The sequence below is a fragment of the Passer montanus genome, unplaced genomic scaffold (genome assembly GCF_014805655.1).
Source record: "Passer montanus isolate IOZ18808 unplaced genomic scaffold, ASM1480565v1 scaffold58, whole genome shotgun sequence".
Taxonomy (NCBI): domain Eukaryota; kingdom Metazoa; phylum Chordata; class Aves; order Passeriformes; family Passeridae; genus Passer; species Passer montanus.
The window spans coordinates 586,989-610,123 of record NW_024370816.1 but is presented as its reverse complement, the minus strand read 5'-3'; the positions used below and the strand labels follow the sequence as shown (position 1 = coordinate 610,123).

Here is a 23,135-nt window from a genome sequence, read left to right as displayed (position 1 = left end):
TAGGGCAATTTGACCAAAAAGACCCCCCAAAACCTTGAGTGGTGTAGGTGCATTATTCCTGGCATAAAATAGAGTCTAAAACACTGATACATTACAAATGATTTCACACCAAAGACTGCCCTGACTGTCCAAAAGCAGGAATTAATTCCCTTATCCAGGCTGAGATCCCTAGGCACCAAAAAAACCATTGGAACAAGGAACCGAGGCTGAATTTTTCAAAAATGTGTAACAGCTCCTGTTTTTTCACTTGTCTCATAGACCAAAGGGACACATTGAGTGCATATTTGTGCAATTTTTTTGAGTTGTTGAGTTGCAGTATCGCAAAACTATCTGAAAATGTACCCCAATGAAACTTCCCATTTTTGGGGAAGGAATAATAAATGTCCTTTAATGAGTTTACTCCATCTGAATGCTTTGTGAGAAGGCATATACTTATGACACGGAGGGGACCTAAAAGTTTGTGGGATTTGATCTCTGTCATCCTCAGGTAATGCTGAGGGGGATCAGGTATAGTGGTATGACTTTTGTTGTTAACCCTCTAAGCTTGTGTAAATATTAATTTAACCAGATTAAATGTGTGATTGACTTTATCAGCAGGCAAAACCAGATCTCATTCCAGGCTAGCCCTCTTTTGTACCTGCCGCAGAACTGGCATTGCAGGTGATGCATGGATTGAAGATGGGACTGAGTTCTGTTCATCTGTCAGGCTTAGTCCTCAACCTTATGTGTATAGCATGATAATATTTCATGCCATGTGACCTCCTCCATTGGAATCCTGCTGAGATTGTGGCAAAGTGAGTATCCCACAGTGTTACCCAGGAGTAACACACTGTCCTGGTCACTTTGGGTTATATTTTTCCAGGTTTGTGTTTCAAGTCATGAAAATAATTGGAAAACTACAGCTGCACAGTAAGGAGCATGCTGTGCAAGCAGAGGTCTAAACACACTCTACAGAGACATCTAGATACCAGGGTGTGTGTAAGAAAAACTGCTTAATTATGGACACAATAACAAACACATCTGCAGGGAAACACAGAATTCACTGCAAGGAAGTGTCACTGGGATGTAATCTACATACATTAATTGCTAGGTAATATTTTTACATTATGCAAATAGCTAAACAAAATACAAACATGCTATAGCCTTTTAACAAGGAGCTAAAGGCCTAGGATATCTAATAAAAAATTCTGAAAAACACCATTTAAAACGGATTATGCCTCTATGTTATAATTTTTAAGATCCTTTGCATTATTAGCAAAATTTCAAAGGAACTGCAGTCTTTGTTCTCAGATGTCCACTTTTCAGGAGCATGCATGCAGCTTTCTGCATGGCCAATCCAAAATGCATGACATCTGTGATTATTCAGATAAGCTGATACATATGCTGACTTTCAAAACTTTGAGTGATAAGCTATTTGGTTTTTCTGTATTTTCCTTTTTCTTTTCAGTATTCTTCTCTGATACACTAATCTTCACTACACTTATGTTATATCCCAACCACAGACATTTTCTGTTCTAGCAGACACAGCTCCTCTGGCACTAGGCAGCTTTTCCACCAGTTTAAGCTTCTGGATGCCTCTCAAATCTCACTTGAACAACATATGGAAATCATACTACAACTAGTTATATTTTTTTAGATATGATTTTGTAAAGAAAATGTGTTCTGTTTGAAACTTGGGGTGAGGGGAGATAAGGAAAACAGAATATAATAAAAAAGGCACTTCTGAAAAAAATGGTATGATCTGACTTCTAAGCTTCCCTATTCTAATTCAGCAACTACTTTTTTTACATGCAGCAAATCCTTTTATTGGTTATTTCTTTTTCTTTAATGACTTCACTACAGGGTTGCATGGGTCGATAGGAATGCCTTCTCCAAAATCCATTAACATGGCTCTTGACTGAATGCAGTTCAGGCATGTTAATCACCATTATTCTTCAAGAATGTCAGACCTCTCAAGTTTTCTATATGTGAATTTCATGTCTGAGAATCGATGTGTTCCTTATTTATACACAGGACTGAGTACCTTGCTGGAAATCATGGTACAATTAGTTTAAAAATCTGCTATAGCAAATATGATCAAGGTGAAGAAACTTCTTTAATGTTGGGAAAAACTTATAAACTGAAATTAAAATTATAGTATCATCTGTGCATTTCTTATCTAGATGATAGTAGAATTCAAAGAAATTTGAATTATATGTCTCTTCTTTTACTCCAATACATGCATATTAAAGAGAAACTTTTTTTGATGTGATTGCATCAGGAGAAAAGATATAGCATGATTGATGCCAGTGGGGTTTGACAAATAGCAACTCTACAGAAATTATACAAAAATTTCCTTCCATATTTCCTCTCAACTGTTCTGCCACTTTGATGAAATGGTAATCTCTCTAATCCATTTCTCCAGCTAGAGAAGCTGTTTCAGAAACATACCCTTCCCTGCAGTTATTACCATGATGGAACATTTATTATCCAGCAAATGAGGCATCACACTCTCCGATAATTCTCCTAAAAAAAACTTAGGGATAACTGCCATCTATTGTGCATATCAAAGATCAATTAAAATGTGAAAAAAATTGTTGTACATTCTGTACAAGGTGGAATACAGACTGTTTCACTGATCAATATCCAGTGCAAAAATATGTTAAATTTTGTGTGGACAAATTCCTGCCTCCTGCTGAGGGGTGGTTGGACACCCCACTCACACCCTAAACCAGTGAGGCTGTAGAATGTAGAGTTGTGAATTATTGCTTTCACATACAAAAGCCCTGGTCAATTTTGCCTTGAAAAATATGTCTGTAGTTCACTCAATGATTGTGGCTTTTGGCCCTGTCTATTCCTGACCTGTTAGGGAAGAGTGAGAAACACAGCTGTAAAAAAATGTACAACCAAAAAACCCATCAACCAAACAAAGGAACCCTTCCTTTAATACCCCTGCAAAAATCACCAGTGGACCTTGCACAAAGCTAGTCGCTGCTTAACTATTTACTTTATTTTACAAAAGGCAAATCACAAGGGCTAAAGCCACACAGGAGCTCTAAACCAACCATACTACTTTAATATCATATTTTTTGTTCAGTCACTTATATTTTTATCTACTCAGCTTCGAAGCATGCAGGTGAAGTTTAAGCTATTCAAAAGAGTTAATTTTAAGTTTAGGGGGCATATTAGGTATAAAAAAAGAGAAAAGTTATTTTTGTAAAATGGTCTAATAGTAATGTGATAAAATATTTGCTGAGTGATATGGGTTGTTTGTCTGTCTTCAATCCCATTTTATTTTATGTGTACACACATACATATATATGTGTGTACCTGCTATATGCAAACACATTCAAGTATACAGCAGGTACTGTTTGTTAACTTTGGCCAATATCTTTATTGCTTTCCTTGAAATATTCAGTGGTTTCTGCCCTCTGCAAGTAGTTTAAGAAATGCTTTTGTGGCACTGTGTAACCAAAACCTCACTGAATTACTGTTCTATCCAAGAGAAGTTTTTAAACACAGTTGAATATTACCTTGAAAATGCAATTTTAAAATAGTAATGATTCTTAAAAGTCTTTATTGTGGATTCTCTTCCTTCCTATGTCTGATCTTTAAAAATAAATTTCAATTATATGGCCCGTTACAAAGCCATAATTGCATAATGAGAAAATTTAGGTTATTAGTTTCTTTAACATTTACTGCTGCCTTTTCTTTTATTAAACTAAAGCAAAATATATTTTTTTTGCTTTTTTTCTTTAGCTAAAGCAATAGGTGACATGATGTTGTGTTTTGCCCACTTGCAGGTTGCTGATTGAACACTTGCGCACCACCTCTTCTACCACTACATTAGGAACCACCTCACATTTCATTCTTGCACGTGTAATGATTTAACAGAATTTGAAAGAATGTACCATGGATGGAAACAAGACAGGTTCCTGAAGAAATGTTTTATTCAACAAAACTTGCCCAACTTGAGCATTTGCCAGGTAAAGGATCTGCCTTTTTTAATTTTTTTATTATTTTTTTTTTTTTTTACTTGTTTGCTTAAACACTGTGGAGTAAGTGACCTAAGAAAAGCTTGCTGAGTCAAAAATGCTTTCTCCCAGAGTCATTTGTGAGAAGGGAACAATACCTAAAATAGTAACCTGCTTGGAATCAAACCTCCCTGATAATGCCATGAATATGTGAATATTTTTTTCTTACGTAGTAGAAAAAAACCCCAACCCAATGATCTCAAATAGTTACCATAGTAACTGATGTAATGGTATATTATTTATGGACATATTGCAACATAGTATTCATAATATGTTACTTTTTTCAGACCTTACACTTCTGGTTGTTCAGGTAACATTTGTACATCTGAATGAAAATGCCAGATCTTTTCACTTGTAGCAAGCTAACATTTCTCTATATTATCAAAAAGTGCAGAACGATGTATTTTTGAGACCACTAGAAAAAAATCATAGGTTTTAAAAATTATATTTAGATAATCAGTGTAATACAGCAAAGCAGTGCTGCTAATTTATTTTTTTATCACTACTATGTTTTATGGGCTGGAGGGCAGGGGGTGTAACACTGCAGCCACAACAAGTAGTATATTCCTGATCTGCTCATGGAAGGGAATGACATTTCATTAAAAAGTCAATTGAAACTGCTGAAAAGAAAGGAAACAGAAATATCACATGACTGGCTCTACCGTAGTCTTTCATAAATGCTCTTTAATAATGTTACTTATGATGTGAATGAATAAATTAGTTTGTAAAAGGCAGACTAATTTGTTAAGCTCGTGTTGATGAAATTTCAAACTAATTTTATTTTTTAGGATTATCTTCAGACATTTATTTATTAAAACAAGTACCCTATGCTCTTGGTAAAAGTAATTTTCCCTTCCTTCTGCTTACATTTTGAGGCAGAAAGAGCAGCTGGATACTCTACTGCTAAGGAATGATAATGAAACTTGGTCACCTGGCTTTGCCATTCCCAGCCAGGGGCCTGAGTAGGTGCTGTCTCTCTCTGCCCTCTTCCTTTTTATACAAATGCAGTCTTTAAAAAATCAAGTTAGATATTGCTATGACTGTCTGCAGAAGAATGCCATTGAATCAAGGGGAACAGTGTGGGTGTCTGCACATCCAGGTCACTCTGAAATGCTTTGTCTTTGAAGCTGATCTCATATGTGCACCAAACTGAATATTTGGATATAAATATTTAGACACTTGAGTTGATTAAGTTTACTTAACACCCAAGTATTTTTACTTGTTGTCTGATTTCCATGTTACACAGAACAAGTTTTTCAAATGAGGCGTTGCTGCCAGCAAGTGCCACTCCTTCCCAGACAGGAGCTCAGCTATCAGTTGATATTCCCTTTTCTGCTTGTCATTTTCATCATTTGGCACCTGTAACTATTTTGAACACAATTTATGTCATTTATACATGAAGTGTGTGACACCTAAATGCCACAAATCATGCATATGCATCACTGCTGGCACAAATTTACATCTGTAATTATCTATCCTTGCAAACTGTCATTGTTATGAAGCCTTGTTGGAGACTGGCTGAAGAACATGACATACTTCACTCATCCTCTACACGCAAATTATGTCCTGTTGCAGAATTTTTTTTCTGTTTGAAAAGTTATTAAAATGTTTTAAAATCAAAATTAGTTAACAATTGACATGGATGAAAGAGAAATATTCTGTGTGAGGAGTATTTTTCATCTCCTCTCTGCACTGCATTTTATTTCAACTGTGAATGGACTTTTCAGAAAAGATATTAATATTTTATTGAGAGCAGTCCTGTTCCATTATTACTCTGACCATGCAATTATCCCATTAATGAGCAAAAAAAGGGTGTTTCCCTGTATAGATTTCTTTTTGCCATCAATATTTACATGGATTCTGGTACATCCGGTTGATAAATGTTCTCGTAATTCTTGGTTTGCATTGCAAAAGAAAGCAATAATCACTCTAGTTACAAGTGTCCAAATCTGGTGGTTGCACAGATCTGAGATTTTCCTGCTATATGTTCTTGTAATTCCTGGTTTGCATTGCAAAAGAAAGCAATAATCACTAGTTTCAAGTGTCCAAATCTGGTGGTTGCACACATCTGAGATTTTCCTGCTACGGTTATTTTTTGTAGGAAGACAGTTCACTCAGAGGTAGGGAGGTTTTTTTGCCCATTCACTGTCTGATTATTGATGCAGCTTCTCTACTACAAACTGATAATTTCTGAAAGGGACGGGAAAAACTTCTTCATATGTAATCCACAGTTCTTTTGTTAAATTTTCACTATGCAATAATTCACTTGTAAAGTATTTGTAAATTGTAAGTACAGTCTCCTCACAATGGCAACATATTTTTTTGATCAAAAATGCTGATGTTTAAATAAATCCAGTTGGATTTGGATGCTGTTTCTACCACTGGAGCTGTGATCTGAGAGCTCATGCACACGTCACAGGCTTTCAGACCAAGTATTTTGAAACATACTCAACAAGGATCCTTGAAGGGAAATTTTTGTATTGCCTCTCTGCTGTTTGCATCATGACTTTTTTTAGTGCTTGCTCTTCCTCCTCCAACTCCAGTCTTTGAAGTGCTGTGTCTCTGTAGCCAGCTGATAGAGTTCATAGTGATTTTGAGGTTGGGAGTATCTGCATTTATTTGGAATATGTATCTGGCACAGAAGACTCTTAACAGCCATTTCAGAGCTGTTTTAGAGCTGGCTGTTGCCAGCTGGTGTCGATTTCTCATGTGCTGATACGTGCTACTTATTTTTAACACCAGTATTTTCTAAATGATAAGAGCAGAAGAAAGAGTTGGTGAGCGTAAACATCACTGTCTTCTTTGAAACTTTGTATTAATAGAATATTAAATGTTAAGGAAGGAAAGGCTAAGGGAAGGATTAAAAGTAGAAAAAAAAAGGAACAAGTAAAATAATTGAGTTGAAAGGAAATTTAATCACTCACTGGGTTATAATATCAGTGCTTCACACACTCCAAAAAGACAAAACAGAAATGAAACAATGGGTTTACAGTTGCACAAATGGAAATAAAAGCCATAAAGAAGTCAGAAATTAAATCAATATTTTAGTGTACATAGGTATCTCTTTCCAGCTGACTTATGACACCTGATGTTTGCCTGTGCATTCCAAATAATCCATCTGCCAAGACCTGTTTTTAAAGTGGGTTAACTTGTGTGGGACTTGTGTTTTTAAGCCATTGATGTGGACAAATTTTGAGAGGTAGGGTTTGCTTGGGTTTTTTTTTTTTGGTATAATGACTCTGCTTTCTTGTAGTGACCAATGTTTCAGTCTGCATACAAAATTGCTGTTTCACTGACAGGAGTGTTTTTCCTCCTCACCACAAGAGGAGTTCTAGTCCAATGTGAAATTGGAGAAGCCTTTGCAGAGTTTGTAGAGATCTTCCAAGCGACTCTTTGAAGCTGTCGTTTTGTGGTGTTAAAAGTACTCTCATGCAAAGAAAAAGCTGCACAAAATGTTTAAGAAAGCACATTAATTCTCAAATGAAACTTTGTAGAAATGCTTAGCAGCTGGTGTACAATCTGAAAAAGGTTCTTTCTTTTATTAGAAACACATAACATTGGCATTCCCACTACTGCCAGAAAAGGTTATGCCAATATGAAGAAAAGAGGAGGAAGGAAAGAAGATTAACAAGTTTTCCAGCTTTCCATTTCTACATAATAATATGGCTTGAAGAAAAACAAAACTAATTTTCATTATATAAAGGGAAATACCTTTTGCATTTTGGTTTGCCTAGTTCCAAAACAGATTGCATGATTTTTGCTCTTGTGACAGAGTTTATTGTATTTTGGAAAATCGATCTGTTAATTGAAGTCAAGTAGCTGAATGCTGGCCTTTTTGGGTTTGGGAGAGCAGGACACAAACAAACCAAAACCCCTGACCTTGAAGGTTCAAGGTTCAACTTCCATTTTAATAATTTGTATGGTTCTGCATTTGTGGTCATCCTGGCCAGTTTGATAGATAAACACCAGTAGAGATTCATTGACCTCAACTTTGACACCTAAGAAACTATAACAAAATCTAAAATATGGAATTGCTACAGGAAAGCATGCCAGTAATAACTGTGACTTTTAAATTCGAAATATGCAGATATGCATTTAATTTCATTTTCTAATTTCCTATTTTCTTTCCACTTTTCTTTCCTTGTGGCACAAGTGATGAAAGCCAAAGTGAAGGTTTTAACCTCAAATCAATTCACTGATCTTAATAGGTCATCTATACTAATCTGATTTTTGTGATATAAATCTATTTATGCCATTATAAAAATTGTGGAAAGCATTTCTACGGTGCTGCTTCCCACAATGTGGGAAACAGCTCCTTTTTTGATCTTGTAACTAAATGAACAAAATGCAGTATAGATAAAGCCATGTGTATCTCATAGAGCCTCATTTTCCTCTGAGTTAATCAATCTCATTAGCCTTGTCACACAGTTACTTATGTCAGTTGATTACACACCACCACAAACAAAGAATGGAAACAGTACCACTATTCTTGGGACTAAATTATATTTACATAGGAAACTCCTTTGTTTTCCCTTTGTTTCCCCACACACAAAGACATCCAGCCTTGCAGCCTGGGGACCCTAAATGTGCTGCATTGCAAGGGCTTGGAGAGAGAGAAGAGGATGAGGAGGAGCTGTGATCCCGACTGGCTTTATTCCAGGGAGGCTGTGATCAGTAGTGGAGAGAAAGAAAGGACATCCTTCCTTCAGGGTTGTCAGGCTCTTTCTGTGTTTCAGATCAGGTAGGATTACTCACAATCCTGCCTAGTGTTATGTGGTCTTAGGACCCATAACTGAACCCTTAAGGTTCAATTTTGTCTGCATGTGTTGCAGAGGCTTACTTGAATTGCTACCTCTATTTTAATTTTGCTGCTGACCAGTTTTTTAGTTGCAGCTACCTTCCACTCTGTTGTCAATTACTTTGTAGTTAGATTTGGGCCCAATCAGTTCAAGTAGCAATGCCTTAACTTAGTAACTTAGATCCAATTTAGCTACCTAGAGAAGTGACTATTAACATTAATCACTTAACTAATCAGTACCTTTTCAGAATGGCTGAGTAGAGATGGAAGATAGAATGTTCCTTCCTGAAGGCAGGTGAGTTAGAATTTTTTGGCCAAGCAGATAAAATCCTAACATTACATTGTCTTCATTGGTTGCTACATTAAGTAAGATGGGAGATGAAATTCTATGACCTTTTAAAAACGGGCAATTACCGTTGCTGAGAAATTAGCATACTAGAAATCTGTGTAGAATTGCATAACTGAAGTTGTATGAATGATTTAACATCGATCCTACCATTGCCTTGCACATACATTTAGCAGAGATTAAATTTACTGTAGATATTCTAGTTTTCACAAATCTGCATGTTAATCTGAATGTCTTTTATATTATACCTTTACTAGATAAAATGAAGTGTCAGGTTAAATAAAGCAGTAAAATATTTATTCTAAGCTGTTGACAGCATCAACAATGTATTAGGAGCCAACCCCAGGAAGCACTGACTTCTGTCTCATCTACTTTAATGTGAGTCTGAAATAAGCCATTTAAAGGTAAGGGATATGTTAATAGAGTTAAGTTGGTGTAAAATTGGCATGAAAAGAGGATGAAGATGTAATATTGAGTCATTGGTTCAGAACAAAATACAGACCCCGCTAAATGTAAAAATTCTCATGACTGATGCATGGCATCTGCTTCCAGATGAAAGTTGTTCCTCTGATCCTTTTTAAACCAACCGTTGGGCATCCTTGTATTTTGTGTATCTTGAATATCTGTGTCAGGGAACTGAAAATATTTGAGTGCTAAAAATTCTAAAGAGCTGGTTTTGGGAGTTTTCCCAGGAGTTCTGAAAGATTGTTTAAACTTATCATGGTGTTCTTAGTATGGATAAGGATATTTCTTTAGTCAACTATGCTTGGTAACTTAATATGACTGCTCTGTTTTCTTCTGTATGACATGGCATGGAAAAGTTAAATATTTCAGGTTGTGCTCGGTAGATATAGAAAGTCACACAATTGGCAAATGCATCTCAATATAATATGACATGAATTATTACAATTTTAATGCAAAAAATCACAAACTCCTGCATATCCAACTGCATCATCAGTGCTGCTTCATCCTGGCTATGTCAAAATGACTATAGATACATGCCTGGTGAAGCCACAGAAGTAAAACCCCCATTGCAAGGCACTGCCTTCCTGCAGGCCCCTCCTGCTGCAGAGGAGTCCCATGTACCTCCTCTGCACATGTGTCTGGCTATAGGTTGTCCCCACTCTGGCTCCTGGCCTGAGGGTTGCAGGGGGGCTGTGACTGTGTTCATGTCCCCTATAGCTCTGCAGGAGGGCTACAGCAGAATCCACTTTCTACACTTCACCTTCAAATGGCTCCTGTAGCTTCCCTGGAAGTGCAGCCCAAATTGTGATCTTAATATAGCACCTATGTGCAGTTGTTAAGAGGGGAGGGCTATATATCCAGGCTTCTGTTTGACATTCCTATAGCCTGATGCAAAATGTACTGCTTGCTGTAATTGGCTGATAAGTGGAGAAGATAGAAAGTGGTCTGGCTTGACTGCTACAAAACACTTCATGATTATGTTGCATAGCTCACCTCTTTGTTTCCTGTATCACTGCATCATGATTATGATTCTAATTAGTTTATTTTAATCACGATCAATACACCAAGGAGAAGCATCAGACAGCTAATATGATTTATTACATATTCCAAGAGCATTTGTCTCAGATTTGGCATTTCTGCTATCTGTCTCCAGAATGCCCCTGCCTGCTTGACAGCAGCCTGTCAGTGCTGCGATGATTGCTCTATGCAGTGACTTTAACTGCCAGCTTTTCCTGCAGCCTTGGAGAGTGATCGATCAGCACTACAATCACAGCTACACAGAATATTTTAACACTTGCCTATGGCCCTGCCAATTATGAAAAGATGGAGTATCAATGCACATTGCAATCTGGCGCTGTAGCACTTAAGCATCAAACACAAGACAAAAAGTAAACAGTGGTGACCACCTTTATGAATATCTTTATCTTTTGAAGCTTTTTTTTCTTTTAATGATGTTTTACTCATAGCTCTGGAGGAAGATCAAGAGCTGTCTTTGTAACATTAAGGATTCTTGGATGTACTGTTAGTACTCAGGTAGTGGTAAAGAAATGCAGTGATGCTAAAGATTTTCATAAACTGTCTTTCAAACCTGTGAAGGCAAAGGTCAGGTGAGGTGGTAGGTTGTTATTATTAATGAATATAGGAGCGAGGGGAGATATTAAGGTTTCCTTCAAAATATACAGTATTTTACAGCTTAGTTTCAAGGCATCTTCTTTTCCTAAACCTCTAGTATGGGTGACTTGACCCTGGTTTTATTGATTAAACTTTTATTCTTCCCCAATGAATAATTTAAATTATGAGCTGTAGTCTGGCATGATTAGCAGGAGCATAGGAGAGATTTTAAAGTAATACACTGTATCACTGTATGCTTCTCCTACTGCATTGGATTCCTCTGCATCACTGCACTCTGGGCTGAAAACTTTACAGGCAGCTTTGTAACTTGATTACTGATTCTCTTCGGTGAGAGGCCTAATAACAGATTTTCACTCTTTGATGCAGGAGCAGGATTACAGAGCTGGTTTGAGTTCCCTGATTCTCCTGTTGGTCTCCAGCCCTGTTCCCACAGTTCAGCTCACCTAACACAGGTGATTCAGCTGTGCTGCAGTAAAGCACCCCTGATCTCTACTTTTCCCTGAATGCAACATGTGTCAGTCCTGTTGGATGGGGAGAAAAGCATGGCCCCCTCTTTGCTTCAAACACTATTGCAATAAATTGTGCTTTATCACAAGGAATTTTTATATAGGGGGTGTAGGAAACCTCAATATCATGTAAATCTGTAACTTCATAAAACTGTGAAGCACAAAAGGCCAAGATTTGGACTGTGAAGAATTATTTTAATGTCGCACATAATGGTCATTATACTCTCACTAATGCTTTCTATCCTCAGATGCTCTTGCAGGTCCCGCTCATATACCCCAGAGCATTAGTGTGTGAGTCCTGAAAACAAGTGTAGCTCAATGTAGTAACTGCATGAGTATATTGTATACAAGAGATATGCAGGTGGCACTGAAAAACAATCTCAGATTGTAAATGGTATTCAGAGATATGATTTTAAAAATGTAGAAAAAAAAGAAAAAAGACAGCAACAACAAAAGAAAAAACACAAAGCGCTTCCCTTCTACTAAGCCATAAACTGCAGCAAAACTCAGGAAAAGGGCCAAAAATAATTATACCAGTTCCCCAGGAAACAGGTATTTTTAATTACAAAGCTGTATTAGCTGGCTAATAATCCCTGTGGTGAAGCTGTACACAGGAAATTGCCTGTTGAAGTTGCCAGGCTGCTGCTGCAGAGTCTGTTGTAGCCCTGCACCAAAGTGCCTGGAGCCTTGATGCCTTGGGCTTTAGCTTTTATATTTTTCAGATTCTCTGCTGCTTGGCATGTAACCCTGAAAGTTCATATTAGGTGTTAGTAGATTCTCTTCACAGGGCAGTTAAATTAAACAATCCTTTCCCCACAGAGAATTGAGGACAACTATTGCCCAAAAAGCATAAACAATGTAAAGAGAAGGGGCAAGCCAGGGGATGACCTGGAGCTGTAATTGGACAATTTAATCCAATATGTAGATGAACCAAAACCTGTGAAAGTGTAAAAACTCGTGACTAGGGTCCATCTTGGATTCAACCTGGGTGTAGCTCTGGCCAGCCCTTATGCTGCCCAGGGTGTATCCCTTCAAGGCCTTTCAATAAATTCTTATTTTGTCCATTTAGCTCTGTTCCAGATCAACCTTTCTAGGCATCAGCCTCAGTCCAAATGCTGTTGTCAAAACACTCCTTGGAGTCCTGAAAGCAGCCAGGGCTGCGCTCACAGCCTCTTTCCACATCCCCTTTTATGAAGTGCCTTGGTGTGGCAGGGATGAGCCCCTGTTCTCAGGACAGGGAGATCCCTGCTGGTGCTCCCGCTCCCTGCGCTGATGTGAGCAGAAGGTGGTGCTGCCTTGGGTTACAGGGGAATGGAGCACCTTTCTGGAGGTCATGGCACGTGTGCACAGGCACTTGGCTGTGGAGCAAGGAAAGGAGAGAGCACAGCCTACTGCCTCAGGCATGCTTGGTTTCCCAGCCACAAGCAGGAGAAATAATTTCTTGGGACCTAAGTGTTTTTAGTAGAGAGAGCGTTGCCATATCTTTACTTTTTTTTTAATTTCAAATGATGACTACGTTGGAGTTGGTTATTTACATATATATTACAGTCTCTGCCCTATTACAAATTCTGTATTTCTGAAAGAGTTTATAGAATATGTTCTTTAGAAAACCTTCTGAATTTTTTTAGTAGACTGTTTTTCTAACATAATAGAAGTATATATTTAATAAAAGAATACATTTAATGAAAATATAGTACATTTTCCCTGCAAGCTGTTTAATGTACAGGCATATTTCAACTATCAGAACTTGGCACTTTCCATATGGATTCAGTTTTAACTCAGTCTTAAACAGCATTTTGTTAAATATCTTTTGGCATTTTTAGAACTTGTTGTTCTGAAATAAAATCTGCCATAGCAGCAAACCCATTTGAAAGGACAGTTATAGGGGCCATCCAAATCTTAAAATTTTAGAATTGATCTGAAGATGGCATCAGACAATATGCTTCAATGAAGTCTTTCCTGGGAAGATGAAATGCTTTAAAGAGAAATTGTACCATACTAAAGTTAAGATAGGACAATCCTACCTCTGTACATCTAAAATTTTGGAGCCTAGAAAAAACAAAGGCATGGCACATTCATGTCTGCTCACCTTCATCTCACCTACAGTATTACAGTACTTCATTTGCAGGGTTATTACTTTAAAACAGATTTCAGAGAATGACATGCATCCATATTTCCATCAAATTGTTGGTCTAATATAAAATCAATTGTGATCTCAGAGCTTTGATTTGTATTCATTGGAGGATTAGATACCCTTGCCAGGTAGTCTAGTGTGTGTATGTGGGGAAGGGGATTATCCCTTGAGTGGGTCACAATCCCAGCTGAAGCTGGGCATTAGAAGTGCAGCACTGAGGAGATCCAAGGTTGTGGTTTTCCAGGAGTGTTCTTCTGGCCACACTCTTGCTGCTGATCCTTCAAAGAATGTTTAGCAGCTTCTGCCAGCTCAGTCTTTCTACAAGTGGCTGTTTGCAGTACTGAGGTCTTATTTTAAATCTTTTCTGATGTCTCAGGTTTAGTGGTTTAAAACTTTCTGACAATCTTTATCCTTCAGTAATTTTCATAGAAGGGTCTCCATCCTAAATTTCAGAGCAGGTTAATCCTACATCTCTGTTGTGCTGAATAATTTTTACACAGCTATGAACTTTTAACAATACACATTTTAATGTATCTTCCTATACCTTGGCAGACTTATAGGACAATTTATTAACCATCTAGGGAAATAGCAGGAGAAGTTCTTTCATTTGGAGCCTGGAGGCTGTGAATTGGTGTTCATTTTTTCCAATGATCTGCAGTCACTGAGAAAATACTTAAAGAATAGAAAATAAAGTACCATGCAAAGATAAAAATGTGATTTATGGATTGAATTTGAACTTGTGATGTTGGTTATTATGTATATATAGATTTTTAAAAAATCTTTTGTGCTATAATGGGCTATAAGTGCATTTGTACATTGAAGTTGTAAAGAAGACATTGATCTCTTCTTAAAATGATTTGCTAGTATTTTAATATATCTACATTCATTTAGGCTATAGAAAAGACAAAGAAACAAATTCTATGCTGCTCTTAATATATTTTAGTATATGAAGCTCAAGATCCAAATGCAGCTCTCAAATACAATATGTTGGAAGATTTTACAAGGAACAACAAGGAATTGGACTTAAAATTGTAATTTCTTCTGTAATTAACTCTATCTTTTTTTTTCTATATATTTGATAATTTAAATGCAAACAAAATGCTTGGATTATAGAAATGAAATTCAAATTAAGGCAGTTCAATTTAAAGGATGAGTATTAATAACTAAAATGTGCTTATTATAAGGAGGAAATTAGATATATTTATGGTAAAGACAGCACTTCCTAATTAAAACGCTTGATGTTAAAAACTGAGCAATGCCTGTGGGTTCCCTATTGTGCCTGGAGACTTGTACCCCTTTCACTGAACATGTGAATTTCTGCTGGTGTCATCTGAGTTTAATAATCCTTCTGCACTTTAGACAGTGTTAGTTTGCATGAATTTCTCTGCTTTGTTCCTTCATGTTTGTCACTTCCTGAGAGGAGCAAGTAGAGTTTTCATGGATTTTGAGGTAGAAATGACAAATTTGCATTGTTCTCTATTTGAAGTGTAATTTTGTATTGTTGTTATACATTTTATTGGGTACTTTTTCTGGTATCAATTCCAGTCAGAAAAGTTGTGGATCAAATGCAAAGTTTGTTTCACCTGAAATCTGTCACCTAATATGGTTTGCTGTAATCCTCAAGTAGCAGATTAAAGGTCTGGAATTAGTTTGGGCACTCTTGCTGCTTTTGCTTCATGGAATACAAGGCTTTTTCTTGCCATAGTTGGTTGTTTTTTTTCTTTCCCCTGTATAATAATAGAAAGGAATAACAGAATAATTCTTATGTGAATAATTATTGTATTTAGATGGAAATAGTCTCTGACATAACGTTTTTATAATCATGGATTTTTAACATTTTTAAAAGTCTAGCTTTTCAAATTAAAAATCAGGATGTACTGACTGATATTTTAATAAGGAAACCTTTTTTTTAATATAATAAGAAGGGATAAAAGATATATCAATATTGTACCACTTTTTTTGGACCATATGTGTATGGAAAGTGATTGTATCAGAAGTCAACCTGATTAAGTGATGTAATACCCATGAAAATAAATGGGGGGATGGATCTTAATTTATTGTTTCACTGTAACAATTTAACTTCCCAAGCTACTAAAAAGTGGTGGGGGCAGGGGGTGTGGGGCTAGGTTCTAATGTAACTTTCTAATTTCTGTCTTTGATAACTTTGCACTTTAGTCTGAAAAATGGATATATGTTAAGATTTTGCTGGGGTGAGTTACTTTTCCACGTTCCCACCTGTTTGCCATGGTTCCTGCAGGCCTCCAGAAGACTGGCAATAGTTAGTGAGTCTCAGTTTAGTTCACAGGAGACTGTAGATTTTAACTTTCTTGTAGAGCATAATTCCTTTGGGAAAAGACTTTAAGGGATTATTCTTGTGGGAGTTTTCTGGCCAAACCATTTCAGCAGGCTAGAGGCTTTTGCAAAACTGATGATGCCCTTTGGGAATGTAGTTTTCAGCATTGTTTGTATCTTGCCTTGAGAAATAAAGAGGACAAACATAAGGAGAGACAGTGACTTCAGAGCTTTCTTCTGTGACTGTTAAACCTTCTGTGAACATTTCAGGAAGATTTGGGCCCCAATCACAGAGTATCCCTTCAAGGGCAATTGAGCAAATTTGCTTTATCATCTGAGAGATTAGTTTCTAGGTCTGGTTCCCATGAGCTGTGGGAAGAGAGAGACTGCATGAGACTCCTTTCTCTTCTTTGCTTTACATCCCTTCCTGTAAAATCCAAATGGGAATGGCCTATATGTATAAGATCAGTGAGGAAAGTTTCATATAAGGTAAGTAAAGAAAGCACTCCCTCCTTAAATTAAGATTTGTAGTGCTCTAATAAAGGACAAGCAGCTATAATGTGCTGATATTTAAGTAAATGTAAAGAATATCATTAGAGAAAGCAGTGAATATAGCATTGCTGAGTCAAGGATAAGCATCATCAAAATAGGAAGCTGTGATTTGAGATTAGTGCACTTGGAATTCATGATCAACTTTTGTGTTCCTCTCTGTTCTGTTGAAACTTTTCTTAAAGGAAGGGATGATGAACTTTTGAGTGTGTACTATAAAAAAAATGAGGAGCCCTATGGCAGGGGTTGTTTTCTTAGCCAATTATGTGACAAAATGTTAATAATATGTTCAAGAAATCTCAGTAATATAATTCCTTGTTTTTGGCGTTGCTAAGATATTGGTGGAGCTTTCTAAATATTAGCATATTTCCTGTCACACAGGGCTGAGTATTGTCTTTGGAAGAAAGAAAAGCTCTTGTCTTTTCAGCAGGATAAGCAGATTCATGTTTATCCAAATTCAGGATGTAGATGTTTTCTGTAATTAGATTTAAAGTGCTCTCTTAGTGAATGATGTTTTTAGCTACAAATGCCCACAGGGCATTGTGCCTGAGTGGTATCATCTCTCATATAACTTTTGTGGAGCAAGGAATATAGACCCACAAACAGCTCGGGAGCCAGCCATGACTGTGGCCCCATGGTTTTAGAACCATCTTTCACTGGTAGATAATTTTGATAACTGCTGCTAATAATAACTTTGGTAAGGTTGATAGCCCTAAAATCTAATCTGAACAGAGTTCTTCCTTTCCACAGTTGCAAGTAAGAAAAATACTGAATGCATTACTAAATTCAAATGTTCTATTACCTTAAGTTGTATCCTCACAGTGGGGTAAATCAAATGTCATTACTACTCAGAAATCTATGTGTAAGCTGCATATGAACAAAGTGGTTAGTAATCATTGTTTTTATGGTAAGAGAGGGACACAGATAATTTGTATTCATGTTATCAGGACCATTTTCAGGGTTTTCCTCAAAGCAGTAGCAATGAGTGTGCCTGCTGCCTGTTGTGTAAGGCTCTAATATGCTTTCTTATGGTCACTTGTTTTGATTGAAGAGGAATTACTAGAGCTGAGAGGACAAAATGAATGCTATTACAGAGAGTGTTATAGGCACAGAGAAAAGAACAAAACTTAGTGAGCCCTCCGTACGTGAGGGCTGCCTATTACCTCTGCAGCAGTGCAGTGAGCATCCATGAGAGCCATTTATAAAGTGTGTGCCTGCATGGGGCTCTGATGGCACCCTCTGATGATGAGTTAATTGAACGGTGTCAGCAGGGCACTCCTGGCCCTGGGAAGAGACTGACAGGATGACGGCAGCAGTCACTACTTCATTACTTAGAAACAAAATCAGAGATTCTTCATTTTAAAGGCAGGAGCTGCCAAGCAGTTTAAGAGCAAATGGTTTAATGTGTGGGGGTGGATGAGGTTAGGAGCTTTTATGTGTCAAGAGCTTCACTTAACCCTGTGGCAGCATTCCACTCTTGATCTGTCTGTGGCATCTGAGCAGACAGGCCAGTCCTACTGTTTTAACACTGGTTTTTGATTCTCACCAGTCAAATATATTTTAATTGTTTAACTAAATTAATTTTCCTCAAGTAAGTCTGTTTTGCCCATGACAGTAACTGGCAAGATATTTCCCTGTCTTTATCCTGACCCACAAGGTTTTTCATCTCATTTTCTCCCTGTCCTACTGAGAAGGGGGAGTGATAGAGAGAGTGGGTGGCCATGTGGCAGCTGGAGAAGGTCAGCAGACCATCCTATATATTGGGCTGCCTCAGTGCTGCTATTCAATGTTTCATTTTCTCAAATCCTTTACCAAGATTCTGTGTGTAAGCAGAAGGGGGTAACAAATAGAACGGGCAGCTGCTTTATTGCTTGAAAATTCTGCCTTCTTCAGTGGTCATCTTATAAATGGGATTTATTTCCAGTGTTGGCTATGTTTTTTTTCCCTACTCTTTGCAACCCTCTCACACCATTCACTAGAAAAAGAAAGAAAAAATGTTAAGAAGTGTCATTGTTTTGTTCTATAGGATCATTTGGGATTTGTGTTTCTGTTTTCAGTTGTGGATCGAGTTTGCTAGCTGAGCAGTATTTTCCATAATTAGTTCTTAGAAGAAGATTGTTGTCTAAGAAAAGTAGGAATCACACATAGTACAAGGTTCATAAGTAAATTTCACCCTCTCACACACACCCCTGAATTAGTGCCTTTTAGATATAACTCAGTATTTCTCACTTCACAGGTGTTTCGTCTCTTTGGTGACAACAGTTGGTCCTCTACAGGACATTTCAGTGAGCTGCACGTGCTGGGAAGTGCTGGTCAGGTGAAGACCATCCTGTCAGATCTGGAATGGGTACGGCCACACTTGGATGTTCAGTTCCTCCATCTCAGATGTACCTGTACCCATGAGGGAAAAATGTCTCCCTTCCTGATCCCTATGACAGAAGCAGGTTTGGCTGTGAGGTAAGGTCCCAACAAAAGGCTGGGGAGCAGGGAACAGGGCATGGGCAGCACCCCACAACCCCCCTGAATGCCAGCCAGGTGCAGACTGTCCCTACCCAGCCTGTCAGGGATCACAGTTCTGTCTCTATGCCCCTTTGAACTACTGTCAGCTTTTATTGTGTGTAAGCACAATTACTGGAAGAGAGGTCATAGTATACTTTAACATTTTTAATGAAAGAGAACATTGGATGTGCAGACTGTAGTCATGGTAGTAGCTTTGGCACTGATGTCAATGTAAGTAAAAAACTGAGAAAGGACAAAATGTCTCTAATTTGAAGTTTTAAATGTTGAATGAATTAAATGGTAAGAAATTTTCAGAAGCAGTGTCTCATAATTCCAGTAAATAAATGGAAGGTCAGATTTCAAGACATGCTTCATCCCCTGCAACAGAGTTATTTTACATATTTTACTACTTATTTCACTGTTTTCATACATGCTAAATTCTTCTGAAAATACAGTTTAAATGGTCTTTGGAGCATCCTCTATAATCTATAGATGGTGAAATAGGAAATTTCTAGACTGAAAGTTTGAAAAGACTGCTATTACTATCATTTTCAGCAGTAGTGACTGTCAGTATTCAATCTTGGATTCCTCCAGCTGGCCAATAATAGTTTAGTTTCTTATCAGCTTTTCTATTTTTATAACTTATTGGATTTGGATGTATATTTAAGATTACATGTGAATTTTTCCATTTTACCTTGCATTCAAGAGGCCCTGCAATTTTTGTTACTTGTCCAGTTTTTAGGGATTGTTCATTGAATTAGACTTTGGGAAATTACAGCTCATGTAATGACAAAAGGATGGCATAATTGAAATAAGTAGCAGCATGAGAGATTTTGAAAAACAGTTTAAACTCCCAAATCTGGTGGTTGTTGCTGGTGATTTTTGCTTGCTGGTTCATTTATTTATTTAAGATTAGATTTAATTTTAGATTTGTGGCCCAGAACCAAATGATTCCTCCCATAGCAGCCCCAAAATGTTCAGTCTGAAGGGGGTGAAGTATAATAAGAACAAACTTCTAGCGGTATTTTCTTAGGCTGCTTTTCTGTCATCTGCCATTTACCAGATTTACACTGTTTAATTTAATTTAATGAGTGGTTTTGGTGAGGCCTGGAAGACAGAAGTTATCCAAGTTTCTTTAAGAAACTCATGCACTATTGCTCCTTCTGCTTCCTTTGCCTTTTATCAGAAATAATTTCAAATACTTAATGTTTTGCTATGTGAATGTCTTTTCAAACCTTTGATTATTTTTGGAGCTCCTTCAGTCTTTTACTAACCTTTCTTAGATAAAATGACTGGAAGAGTGTTTGAAGAAACAAAATCAGTGATGTATGAAAACATATGCATGTTTTGATATTACGTTCTGTCCTATTCTCGGGACAACCTAACATTTCTTCTATGATTTCTTTACCTGTTGAGAGAAACTCTCACAGAGCTGCCCACAATGATAGTTCCATTCCATTCTTGTGGTGCTTTTGTGATAAGAGAATTGTAATTGGTGTAAAATAGATTTAAATTTTTGCCCGTTTGCCTTTCTGGATTTGCATCTTTGACTTCCATTTCCATTGTGTGGTCTTTTCCTGGAAAATGAAGATTCTATGATATTAAAATATTTCTCAAGATTATAGAGATGACATCAAAACATTTTGTAGAAAGCAGGTCTGGCAGGAGAGCTGGCCACATTGCAGAGTTTCTAGCCAGCCCTTTCAGCAGCAGCACTGCCAGGCTAGTGAGCTGCTGTGCAGCTCTTCCCAGACTTTTCAGGCTGTTTTGATGCTCTGAACCTTTCCTTTGAGAGAATCAGTGTTGCAAGTTCCACTCTCCCAGGATGCCCAGTTTGTCTGTCCCAGCTGCAGGCAGAGCTGACAGCTCCCTTAGGGACCTGCACCTCATGTTGTCATACAGGAGAGTGGCTGACACTGCCCACCAACACTTCACCTTACAGCACCTAGAACTCATTCCTCCTTTCTCAGCCATCTCCACAGTACATTGCTGACAGCTTTCTGAAAGATACTTTGAAGTAAAAGAAATCAGACACTTCAAAGTGATAAACAATTGGCCCTTTGAAAAAAGCAGGTCTTCAGCATCACTGCTGTACACATCTTCAGCTGGTGGGGGGATGTGCCAAATGGATGTGTTGTCGTTGGCTGCTTTGGGTACAGAGTAAAAAACTATTGTCAGGAAGTTTGAATCACTGCTTGTGATGCTCTTGGTAGTTTTGTAAGGAAACTTCTCTTTTCTTGGTTAATGAAAACTAGCTTTCTCATGAAACCAATCATCTCACAGGTTTCTTGGAAGCTTCAGTCTGGAAGCTCACATGGTTCTGTTTCATGTTGTGTTTCATGCCCTGAGATATATAAAGGTAGAGAAACTATTTCACTAGTTGTTCCTTACTTGATCATGATATGCCAGATACTTTGTTTCTCTTAATCAGCCCTGTTCACTAGGCTCACATGTAAAACTCCCTTTCATATGTCAATATTGACATCTGTTATATGTCACATTTAATTCCATAATTCTGTGGATTATTTGCACAATTTTTAAAAACTAGAGCACAGTATTCATTGCTTCCCAGTCCTCTGAAACAGTGGCAGTTCACTACAGGTGTTGATTGAGTTCTGAAGTTACTCTGCCTATGTGAGGAGATGATATCTTGCAGTTTTAATGAAAAAAAGAATTGCACAAAAGATTTTGGAAGGCAAAGGACTGCTGAGACTCTTGAGACGTAATTCACAGGATAGGACTCTCAACAGAGTGACAGTGAGGAAAAGGTTTGCTTAGGGAGAATGCCATGAGTAATATTTGAGAGCCTTGTGGGAATAAATGAACAAAACCTTAAATACTTGTGAATAAATATTCTCAGGGGTTTCTTGCTTATTGCAAAGGTATTTTATGTATTTTGTTGTGTAAAAGCCTGTGATATTTCTGGAAAACAGGCATTGGGGGAGGGAAGGTCAGGGGGTGTCATCTACAAAAAAAAAAAAAGAAGAACAGTGTCCGATTTCTCTCTTGCTAAGGCAGGAAGGTATCGTAGAAATGCATCAGTCCCAGCAGACTTGTAAAAATATCTCCAAAATAGTCAAATATTCCTTAGAGTTATTTGATGCTTATCTTAGAACTGTAGACTCTATGTAGAATTTGTAGTTTTCAAATGACTGGGATAATGTGGGAAGTTATGTACATTTTCAAGGAAAATACTGGCATTCTTGGTGGCATTTTGATCCTAGAAATGGAGTTATTTACTTAATGAAATTATTTTTTACCTCCTTTCTCTCTGCTTTGACTTAATGCTATCAAGTTACAAAACTGAGCATGGTACATTGTACAGGCAGCAATATAACAATGAAGAAACCTCTTGAGTATATTTAATTGGGTGCCAGTTCAAGGAAACCAGAGAAAATTGTTATACAACTGGTGTGTGAGTTGGCTGGTTCTAAACTAGATTTAGGTGAATGTAATTAGCATCACTGCCATGTTTTTTGTGATTGATTTTTTATAAGGTTGTGAACTAGAAAAATAAAAATAAAAGAAACATTCTACTGTATTTCATATTACCTTGAATGTCAGGTCCAACAGTTTACAAGTCAAATAGTTGTATGACTCTCCAGACATCCCATATTTTAATTGATTTGACTTTTTGGGGATAAATGTCTTGTGTCACATATGCAACACAAAGCATAACATAATATAATGCAATTTCATCAAGGATCTTTTGTAATTGCTTATCACACATGGCTATGCATGATAGATAGAAACAATAAAAAAAGAGAAAAATATTTAAGCCCAACAGTGTTAGTTTCTGAAATGTTGATATTTTTTTTTCCCCAGTATGTCCAGATCTGAACACTCAGAAAACATCAATCTCTTCAGGAATGCATTAGGAACTGTGGGATAGAATTGATAA

General features: G+C 37.3%; 1 long non-coding RNA gene across 1 annotated transcript in view; it reads left to right on the top strand.

The window, feature by feature from the left end:
- LOC120510498 overlaps positions 1 to 19,186 on the top strand; it is a 51,195-nt gene extending 32,009 nt beyond the window's left edge. The window contains exons 6-7 of the long non-coding RNA XR_005629518.1: positions 3,783 to 3,965; positions 18,972 to 19,186. This is a non-coding gene — a long non-coding RNA (uncharacterized LOC120510498). The remainder of the gene's footprint in view (positions 1 to 3,782; positions 3,966 to 18,971) is intronic.
- Positions 19,187 to 23,135: the final 3,949 nt, after the last annotated feature.